This window comes from Rhinolophus hipposideros (assembly GCF_964194185.1).
Source record: "Rhinolophus hipposideros genome assembly, chromosome: 1".
NCBI classification, from domain to species: Eukaryota; Metazoa; Chordata; class Mammalia; order Chiroptera; family Rhinolophidae; genus Rhinolophus; species Rhinolophus hipposideros.
In genome coordinates, this window is record NC_138047.1 from 101,050,452 (window position 1) to 101,062,400 (window position 11,949).

Here is an 11,949-nt window from a genome sequence, read left to right on the forward strand (position 1 = left end):
AGAACTTCACCACCCTGGACAAAGAAAACGTTTCTCATTTTCCAATGGCCTTTCCAAAGAATCTCCAGGAAATATTTATTCCTGAATTAAGCAAACCTGTTTGGGAGGAAGTTCTTCTGTGTATCTCTTTCAGAGCTGACATGCTGTGTGTCTTGAGGTCTTTTTCAATAAGTCATTCTCTCTTTTAATTCTAAACTAGTTACTTACTCTTTTGGGGGTAGCAGATTCTTTTGTCATGTTCTAATGGACGTGTTAATGCTTTAAGGGTTATCTGCAAACCTTCACAAATGAGTGTGAAATTGGTTTAACTTCTATGGCTTAACTGAAGTCCACTGTCAGAAAAGTGAAAACACGTTTTGTAGAGAGAGGGCAATTTGGAAAACCTAGGCACTCTGCGACATCACACACATTTTGTTTCCTCTACCGGTTCTGATGGACAGTGGCAACTTAGGACCTTGTGTTGGTAAAGCTTCTGAGGAGCAGCTGAGTCAGAGGGAAGAAAGGTGTGAGCTATTAGCAATGCCTTCTATTGCAAAGGAGCAGAGGTGGGGCTCAGATTCCTTGCATTTTCCATCTCTACCCCAAATCACAAGCATTTCAATGGCAGAGGCCTAGGCTGACGCACAGAAGGGTGACTAACCCTGCTTTTTTTCTGAGACTGTCCCAGTGTTAATATGAAACGTCCCTCATCCTGGGAACTCCTCAGTCCCGGGCATACCTACCCATACATGGAGCAAAACAGACTTAGCCCGAGTCATGACAGCTGCTACTTCTTATCTTTTGCATTCCAGGTACTTTGTGCAAATTGTGCACCCACCCTGGGGGGAGGTATTAATGTCTTCATTTTATCCTAGGTAGGGAAACCAAGGCGAAGAACCATTAAGGTACCTAAGGACTTCCAGCTAATAAGCAACACAGCTGAGATCCAATCCTAGGTGTGAGTGGTTACACAGCCTGCGCTTTCTCTGCTACGCCCATGGCTTTGAACTTTTATTCAAGTGCAATATGTTAAGTTGATAAAGAGAAACAATCAAGCGCCAGCAGCCATGAGGCAGCCAAAAACTCCCGAGGAACCAGAGTCCTAGCTGTGCCAGCCAGGTACACACCTGCCTCTCACACCATCGCTCTTAGTTACAGAGGAACTCCACTGGCTCGATCGCATTAACAATTGGAAAAGCCACCACTATTGAAGCTGGCTGATTAGAAAGTATTTAGACAAATGACCTCAGGGACATACTGTGGGCAGCCAATGATTACTCCATTTGGCCCCATGAAAACCTCCCTTCCCATGCTAATGGAGGCTAATGCAGCCTGTCTTAGTGACTCACCTGTGGTTTTGCAGGGCGAGAGAGCCATTAGGAACACCAGTGGCTACTTTACACTTCAGTCCAGTTTACCTCTGTACACACTGGGCATGCTTTGATCACAATATAATAACACAGTGGCGTTTAACAAAAATGTGGACAAAATATTCTGAACCACTTGAAAATTTGAAGTGCTCTCCTAAATAACTATCGGGTGAAAGGAAAAATAAAATGAATATGTACATGCTATTCTGAAATAAGGGAATTGAAACCATCGCTTGTAAAACCACTGGAATTTTTCCCACGTTCTAGTCTCTGGTTATTGCTATGGCTTCCATATACCAGTGACTTAACTGGACAGTTTTACTGAATTCTCTCATTGATTCTAATAGTTTCTCATCCCATTCTCTTCTTGTGCTTTGTAAAGTATATAATGATTTTGTCAGTAAATACTGATACTTTTCTCTCACCGTTCCAATAGATGCATATTTTGTTTTCATTTATTTGCTGAATGCACTGGCTAAAATTTAAACTATGTTAAATAGTGGTGGTGATAGCAGGTATTTTTGTGTTATTCCTATTTTCCACAAAATTGATTCTAGTGTGTGTCTTCATTTAATATGATGTCAAGTCTATAATATGTAAAGGGAACAATCTTCTAAGATTTCCTTATATTTTTTATTTAATCACTGATAGAATTTAAATTTTAGCAAAGTGCCATTTTGTCAACTAAGGAGACCATCAATTATACTTTTCCCATTTCTCTGTAAATGAGATATATTTTGTTGACTTATTTCTTACTTTGCTAGTTAGACTCTACTTGGTCATGGTAAATTATTCTCTTACTATGCTATTTATTATATTTGCTATGATTTCATTTATGCAGCATACAGCTGTGTTTGGAGGAGAACTGGGCTATTGCTTTCCTCCTTTGGTCTATTTTTGACCTATTATGCTGTCATAATTATGCTATCTGCATAGAATGATTTTTAAAGTGTCCTGTCTTTTCTGGGTTCTATAATAGTTTATATAAGTCAGGTATAACCATATGACCCCCCGAGTGCTGTTGAAAGCACTATTATGATTTTTCTTCAGAAATGTTATTTCATTTCAAATTGATATAAAACGAATTAATTTATGTTGTTATTTTTATTATTTTCTATTTTATTTTTCTTATCTATTTCACTGTGCTTTTGGGATTCCTTAAGTTGAAGCTTGACTTTCGAATTTTCATCCTTTGTTGTTTGATAATGATACAATGTGAAACAAAGAATTTCCCTCTAGTTACCGTGTTTGAGGCTCTCTAAAATTTTATAAGGATTAACACGCCCACCGTTGTTCTTCCCACCTTTTTTATTTAACATTTTTAATTTGCTTTTCTATTAAAATGCGGAGAATTGGAAATTAAATGAAATAGTGTAAGTAAAAGAAAATAGTTGGAAAGGTGTCGGGCACATAATAAAAATACAGTAAGTTTAGCCATCATTACAGTCTCGGCTAATCAAATGCAACGGCGCCTTAATTCCATTGAAGTTTAGCAGGCTGGAGTCCTAGGGTGTAATCGTTAAGTGACCAGATCTAGCGTCCGTGAAAGCATGTGTTTCCCTGTGTGATACTCGTGTATATCTATGGCCTTTTACAACGAAACAGAAATTAATAGGTGCATCCATTAGAAAAAATATAGAATTATCATTTTTTTACAATAGCTTTCCTGAGATATAATCCACCATAGCATACAGTTCACCTGTTTAAAGTATACAACGCAATGGTTTTTAGTACATTCACAGAATTGCACAACCGTAACTGTAGTCAACTTTAGAACACTTTATCACATCCCTAAAAAAAACCCATATCCATCAGTAATCACCCCCCCTTTTACCCTCACCACCAGCCATAGGCAACCACTCATCCACTTTCTGTATCTATAGCCATGCCTATTCCAGATATATAAATGGAATCATATAATATACAGCCTTTTGTGAATGGCATCTTTCACTGAGCATAATGTTTTCAGGGTCCATCCATGTTATAGCATGTACCAGTATATCATTCCTTTTTATTGCCAAATTATCCATTTTATGGATGTACGTATCATTAATACATTCATTAGTTGATGAACATTTGGGTTTCCATTTTTGGCAATTGTGAATATGCTGCTATAACCATACATGTACAAGATTTTTGTATATATATATATATGTTTTAATTTCTCTTTGGTATATACTTAGAGATGGAATCAACAGGCAACATGGTGATTTTATGTTTAATCTTTGAAGAACTTCCAAACTCTTTTCCAAAGTGATTGCACCATTTAACACTTCCACTAGCAGTGTATGAGAGATCCGATTTCTCCACATCTTTGACAACACTTGTTATTATCTCTGTTTTATTATAGCCATCCTTGTGTATGTAGAGTGCTATCTTACTATGGTTTTGCTTTGAATTTCTCTGATGGTTAATGATACTGTGCTGTTAATGTGCTTACTAATCATTTGTAGAAACCAGGATCTAATTCAAGATTTCAAAGACTTATGCCTATGTTTTCTTCTAAGGGTTTTATAGTTCTAGCTCTTACATTTAGGTCTATGATCCATTTTGAGTTAACTTCTGAATATGGTGTTAGGTAGGAGTCCAACTTCATTCTTTTGCATGTGGCTATCTAGTTGTCCCAGCACCGTTTGTTAAAAACACTGCTTTCTCTGCATTGAATTATCTTGTCATCCTTGTTGAAAATAAGTTGGCCATAAAAGTGAGAGTTCTTTTGTTGTTTGTTTTGTTTTGCGGACTATTGATTCTAGCCCATTGATCTGTATGTCTATCTTTATGCCAGGCCTACACTGTCTCATTACTGTCGCTTTGTAGTAAGTTTAGAAATCAGAAAACATGTGTTCCCCAACTTTATGTTCCTTTTACATAATTATTTTGGTTATTCTGGGTCCTTTGCATTTCCATTTGAATTTTAGGATCAGATGGCCAATTTCTGTAAAGCAAACCACCAAAACTGCTGGAATTTTGATGAGGATTGTGCTGAATCTGTAGATGAATTGCCATCTTAACAATATTAATATTATCATTTTTTGCTGGTGAAAACCCAGGACAATCAACCGATAGAATTTTTAGCAAATCATTAAGTTGGCCAGGTGCCCTAAAGAGATAAAAATTAGCACATTTTATATATGTCAACAATAACCACAGAGAAATAGAATGAACAAAAGTAACATTTCAAATACCTAGGAATAATCTTAATTTTAAAGGTACAAAATCTGTATAAAAAAACAACAAAAATATACTAAAACATAGAAGTAGAACACAGAGTAATTGAAAGAATATTTCATACACAAATACTAGAGACAGACCTGAGTTTAAGTCCTAACTCTGCTTCTAAACAACTATACGATTTTTGGAAAGACATATAATTTCTCTAGGTTTCACTTGTCAAATGAATCCCACAATAATATCTATCTCATAAGATTATTTTGAGAATTAAATGAGATAACATTTATGAAGCACTTTAGGAACATCAAAAATATTTATTAAATACCAAGTGCTATTGTGATTATATTTTTTTAAAAGATGCAAGTTCATCTCAAATTAACATAAATATTCAATCAAAATCCAAAAATAATTTTTGTGACAAATATTCTAATTTTTTTTAAGAAATACAAGGCGCAATTTCTTTTGAAAAATAAAAGCAATAGGTGATGATAATTTTTTCCCTCTTTAAATGCATTGTAAAGCATCAGTAATGCAAAAAATATTACTCTTATAACGATTGACAGATTGTTGAACCACAATAAATTGCTTAGAAACAAACTCTAGTATGTTTAAGGATTTTGTTTATGACATAAATGGCATCACAGATCCATAGGCAAGGAGAAATTATTTGATAAATGATGTTTACACAATTAGCTAACTATGGGATGTGGACATAATTGCAAACACTCAGCACTCATAAGAGGAAAAAATAAAGTCCATATGGCACAAGGAACTAAATGTGTAAAACAAAACATAAAATAAGAAGAAAATATAGATCTATCATATGTCTGATGTGAGATTGTAGACTGACGTTTTGCAAATATAAAAGCAATGGAAAAATTTCTTGAAAAAGACATTTGATTTTATACTGTAAAATTTTTAAACTTCTGCATAACATGAAAATCAGAAGGGAATCATTAGTCAGGAAAATTAAGTATCACAAATATACCTGGCAAAAGATTACCATGGTTACTAAATTGTAAAAACTTATTAATGAGAAAAATGGTAAAACTCTATGAGAAAAATAGGCAAAGATATGAATGTATAGAACTACGAATTATTAATAAATATATGACAAATGTTCAACCCTCTGGTGATCAAAGTAATTTAAAATCTCACAGTAGCCATCTACCTGCATCTTAGATGTCAGGTGCAGTCTCCTAACTAGACTCAAACTCCCAATTTTGTAGCCTGAGGATGTCCAGTGCACTATTTCTATGCACCATAAGCCTCCCTAAGTCATGGCTCAAAGCTGTCTTTGTGAAGCTGCATATGCTCTCGCTCTCACTGTAACTGACATGAGTTGTCTTCTAGTTTTTCAGTGTCCAGTCCCCTTTATTCTAGTAATAATGGTTTATTTCCTTTAATTCCCTATTGGGTGAAATATTGGTAGGACTGCAAATCAAGGTATTCTGCTATCTGATAGCCCAGGATGTTATTGATCGAGACAGATCATTCATATCGCTCCCAGGGAATCTAGTTGGGGGAGAAAGGAAGCAAGTAAATACTCTCAGATGGTGTTGGGGCCACCAAGAACACCAAGCAAGAGAGTGGGCTCAAACCTACCTACAGCTGCTCTAGCTAGGGGGCTGAGATCACAGTAGAATCTGCTTGACCTGGGTCACCTCTAAACATGAATGGCCCCTCAGTTCCATTGGAGTCCAGCAGGACCCAGTCCTGGGAGGTTTTCATTAGGTGACAAAATCCATGCTCATGAAACTTGATGCTTCCTTGTATGATAAATGCAATGTCTCTGGCTTTCATGATTTTTATATTCATGCTCAAAACAATGTTTGGAGGGATAGTCTCATCCCTTCCACTTCTATTCTGCAACTGAACCTCATAATTTGTTTTAAGAATTCAGATTGTTCCAACACAGTTTTTATTTTTGTCGTATTGTTCAGATAGAAATGAATGATTGTCTATTTTGAGTATTAATCTTCAGTTGTTTCCATGGATACCTGATTCACTTAGAAATGAAGCAAGGGGAAATAACGGACTCAGAGGCCAGAGAACCTACATTTTGTTCCTCATGGATGAAAAATCTGAGGCTCAGGGAGGTGAAGCTGTAAACCCCATTACAGTGGGTACCAAGTGGTAAAACAATAAAACTCCAGTTGCTATGTTTGTTACAGCTGATGCAATAGCATCTGAGTTTCTGCTCAAAGGAGGAATCCATGTTCAGATCAGACCCCAATGAAAGGGTTGCTCTTATTGCCAAGAGGCGTGGGTATAAACACACTGCCCACCAGACTCGGAGGGAAGCGAGGCAGATGTGGAACCCTTGCAGACACTGACTTGGACAGAGACATGTGACAGCACGGGGTACCCATTCCGGAGACAGTGCCTTTTCAAAACGATTTTTCAGTAAATGCCTATATTTAAAATATTTTTTTTGACCAAGAGTATGCAGAAATCAAGATTTTGGTCTGTAATCTCACATTACATCAATAATCAAAGGAAAGCACACACCCTGGTAATTGATCTTGGACAAAAGTTATGGGGACAAACTAGTGAGAACCAGCAGAACCTGAGCGAGAAATTGGGACCAGAACAAATAAAAGTTCCTTTATTCACAACTGGCCAACTGATTTCACCAGGTCTTTACAGAAGCAAAGCAGAAAAGTCATCCCAAAATGTCTTTGCACTTTATTTAGATTTTGCTGCGTATTATTACACTTAAGTTGACCACCTTACTATTTGGGGTTTGAATTTCCTGGTGGTTCAAGCAAAAGGGGAATTATGAATGATGATTTTTATATGTCAGAGTGGGAAGGATCTCAATCAGTAAAAAAACAAACAAACAAAAAAATCCCTTTCCTGACTAACTTTTGAATCAATGAAGAGTTTGGTATAGGTTAAGTGATATGGACATCAAAATACCAACTTACTAGAGACAGCGCTGATATGGAGATTGTGCTCATATCTGCAGGCATGCAGCCTCCTAAACTGAATGACCGAGTCTTGGTCACCCATCTGAGGTGGCCCTGCAGCCCTGAGGTCTCCCAGGGAGGCCTGCTTTACCACAGAGGGCAAGCCAAGCCAGCTGGAGGTGTGCTTCCTTCATGAGAGTGAAGGATGTGGAAAGGGTTGCCTCTAATTTCCCGTCTCAAAATTATCCATCATGTAAGGTGCTTCGCTGACCAGGCAGGAGTGTGGAGCAATGCAGGACCACTAATCTAGTGGATTTCTTTCCACAAGCAACGGGGCAGACATTTTCCTTTAACTGCCACTTCAACATTAGGGACCAAAGATTAAAAAGCAAAAAAATGAGAAAAGCCGATTTTCCTGGCACTGAGACTTGAATGCTAGATACTGTGATCTGAGCTTCCTTTGCAAAGCAACATACCCTTTCCTGGTCCTTCAAGACCAAGACCGCGTACTGATAACAACAGCAAGGATCTTGGGGATCCATTCATAGGATCTGAATAGTTACTCCCCATGAGGGAGGGAATGTGTCTTTTAATACAGGACGGTGTAAGTTACAAAGGAAAGGTTAGTAATGGTCAAGTTTCAGAGGCTCGTGTTATCGGAAAGGGATGGAGAAGAACAAGGAGAAAGCCTCAAAACCATGTGTATTCTTCCAGTGAATTCATCTGTGAGATTCCAATTCTTCGGATTTGTGTGATACAAATAAGAACATAGCAAGCATTTACTGAGTGCCTACTCTTTGCCAGGCTCCATTATAACTGTACGTGCTCTCTTCTTATAAGAGTCACCTAAGATGCTGACCCAAGAATGTAGCCCTTGTGACAGCATCACAGCAGGACATATGGTCACAGAACAGGATAGAATTTAAGTCTCCAAAACCCAGGTTCTTTGCAATAGGTGTCTTGTAGGGCTCCAGAAAAGTTTTAGAGGCAGCATGAGTTGCACCATTAAAATTTCAAATCCTCCCCCACATTCTCTTCATCTGTATGTAGGTGACATTTGCAACCAAGTATCCGTAACCATGAAGGCTGCTCTTAAGGCAAGTTATTGTCCAGAAGATGGTGACTGTCTTTTAAGTAAAATTCAACTCAACAATTCATTTCAAAAACAACTTTGGGAATTCCTACTATGTGTAGGCCTTGAATAAAAGTGGGTCTTGCTTTTCAGGAATGCTCAATCTACTCGGGGTTTCAGAGACATCCAGAAGCCACCTTTAATTACCGTCCCCCCAGCAGAAGGCAGACTAAAGACTATGCTATTGGAGAACAGAGAATGTGTGCAATGAGAGTACAAGGGAAAGAGGTATTTATTCTACCTGGAGAAGAGATGAGTTTTAAATTAAGCCTTGAAGTAAGGGCAGGAGTTGAATAGAATCGAGGTTGTGGTCATCTTGTACCTAAGTGCATAGCTAGTGAAGGGCAGGGTTAATTTAGAAAGAGGGCTCTTAAGCTTGTGGGGTCGTGCCACTTTCCTTTCCATACTCTAAGATCGAATTGTGTCCTGAAGTTCTATGCATACAGGTCTATAAAGGGCTCACGGTGTCCACTGTCTTTTTCTGACTTCTCTACAGTGACTGCCTGTGGGTATTCCATCACATTTTCCAGTCACATCCAACACATGGACTGGAGGCAGGTGGGAAGCCTGGATCAGACTTTCTCTAGGTCAAGGAATTATTTCCTAAGTACACTAAGCTCCAAACTCTGAAATGGTCAATGAAGGCAAAATTCCTTAGAGACCCAAGGTCATGCACAGGTGGCCTTCAGAAATGGAAGTTTATTGCAAGAAACTCAGGAAGCATAGAAAGTCCCACTTTCACATGGCTACCTCAAATGCATAACTCAGTTCTTGGTTAACACCACACTTTCTCCAGAAACTTCCCTGATACCCACAGACAAGGTGGGTTGCCTCTTCTCTGTGCTTTCATGTCACCCAGTGCTTACCTCCATCACAGAATTTACATACTGCCCTGTAGTTGTCTTTTTACTGTCTTTCTCCTGCACTGGTGGGGAGTATGTTCTGTGATGGTAAAGACAGTTTTGTGGATGGTCATATGCCCAGAGTCTGGCAAAGTGATTGTCCCACATTATACATTTTAATGAATACATGAATGAAAGAATGAATCAACTATACAATACGCAATTGTGTTCTAGCAACTCTGACATTAGTGTGCCAGAGCATCAACAGAAAATCAAAGAAGAAAATCATTATTGCATCAGAAGAGAATCTTGAATGAGGTACCTTCTTTTATTCACCTTGAATTTATATTTCTAGAAAGATAGGAATTTGTTGGTTGAAGTCACCACCACTCAGCATGGAGAACCCTTCTTAGCTAGAGTTTATCTCAGCTCACCCCAGAGGTGGCTGGCCACCCCCAGCCAATCTTGGGTCTGTCACTTTTGGTCATATGTTAATGCATTGTCCACTGCTGCGGCTTAGGCAATAGGCTTCCAAATCTGCAACTTATTCCAAGGAAAAAAATCTAGGAGCACTTTCCTGCGCAAGGCCCAGTGAATGTAGAGTCCATATGGACTCTACCATCAGCCTATTACAACAAGCTCAGAAGTCACCTCCAACCATCTGCAGACAGGGTACAGATAAACACACACACACACACACACACACACACACACACACACGGAAGCATGACGAGATCCTGGCCTTTAGCGCCTGCAGAAATTCGTTAAGCTGGAATTCCTTAAGTTGGAGCCTTCAGCAGGCTCTTGTGGAGATAGCTGGAGATCAGGGCTCCTGCAAGACTTGGGGGCCAAAATCAGGAGTGAATCAATCAGCGCATCTGCAACAATTTTTTCCTGAATACAATGGGATTCAGTTTTCCTTAGAGAAGTCCCTAACCTGAACAACACTGTGATCCAGGCTATAATTTTCAGAATTTTAAAACGCTAATAATCATTCTGCATTAGATTTGCATAAGCACACTTAACGGGTCTTCCTTATTAAACTTTTAAGATTATCATTAGCATTTTAATTTCTGAAAGCTTTAATACGTGATATTATTCCTCCCTTATCAGTAAACAAACACAAATAGTTGGAAATTGAAACACTCTTATTTTTGAGATTCGCCTCTTTTGATGTGAACAACAACAAAAGACCTTGGCAAAGAGCCACTGTTCGCAAGCAGTTTCAAGATTCCCCTTACTCTCCCCCATCTGAAAGTCATGACTTTGTTCTGAGGCATTCTGTGAGAACTGGTCAATGGGTCTCCATGTTTGGGCCCTGATCAGGAGCTCAGCTTGTGATAGGTAAATTTCATGCTCAAGTGTAAATAATGCTGGGACTAGTATTTGCAGTCCCATGGGGACAAGCAGATGAGAAAGCTGCACATGATTGACTAGGGACATCGTATGAGGGTCTGTTTACAAGAAGATTATCCAAGGCCTCACTGTAGGCCTCCCCTCCTCCAGGAAGCCTTCCTGGACCACAGCCCATAGTAGTCGCTCTCCAGGGAACTTCCATTATTTTTATTACATTCAATTAAATACCCATTGAACCACAGACAGAGTTTGCAGGGACTTGGGGACATCTAGATAGTGGCCCTTAGATCATTGTCTGCAGGCAATAGGACCTGCAGACATATTTTGTTTGGATGCACGATGTTTTAGAAAATATTTAATTAGTCCACAGCATTTAGAACTAGGAAAATTTCTCAATTAAAAAAAAAAAAGTCTAGACCTCTTGTTTCTATTGGAAGTAGCTCTCACCATGCCAGGTGTGCTGGTTATTAAACTATAGGCTCTTGGCTCCAAGTCCATCCTTTTCTACTCCGGTCTATGATGCTAGAGCTGGAACTCTGCAAATATTTCTCTTTGCCAGCTGGTTCCCTGTTAGGCTCTGCCAATAAGAGGCATTAGAGAGTCTGGAAGGTTGGAAAAGGAAGAAAAGACACAGACCTTCCTGGATCTTTCCTCTTCCTGTTCTTGTCACCCCAACAATAGTTCCTTAGTTCCTTACCTTGGCAGGGAGGTGGTTCCAGTTTGTGGTTTTCCTATACCCGCAAACCAGTGTAATTGTGCCCCTCACTGAGATTCAAGCACCAGCCAGCCCACATCCCCTCCCTGGAGATTGGGGTCCCAACTCCACGAGACCCCTGCTCCTACTTTCTAGGTTAGTGCTGCCTAACGGGTGGATAATGAGACCTGCAAACGCATGTCACATATGTGATTTTAAATTTTCTAGTAGCCACTTTAAAAGAGAGACAAAATGAAAAACAAGAAAGGTTAATTTGAGTAATACATTTTGCTTCTCTCAGTTTATCCCAGTTATTATTTCAATGTGTAATCAATATTAAAGATGTAATTAATGAGGTAACATACATTGTTTTTTAGATACTGAGTCTTTGAAATCCAGTATGTATTTTACATTTAGAATATCTCACAATTTGGACTGGCTGCATTTCAAGCATTCGAAAGCCAGATGGAGTTGGTTGCCACCATATTGGATG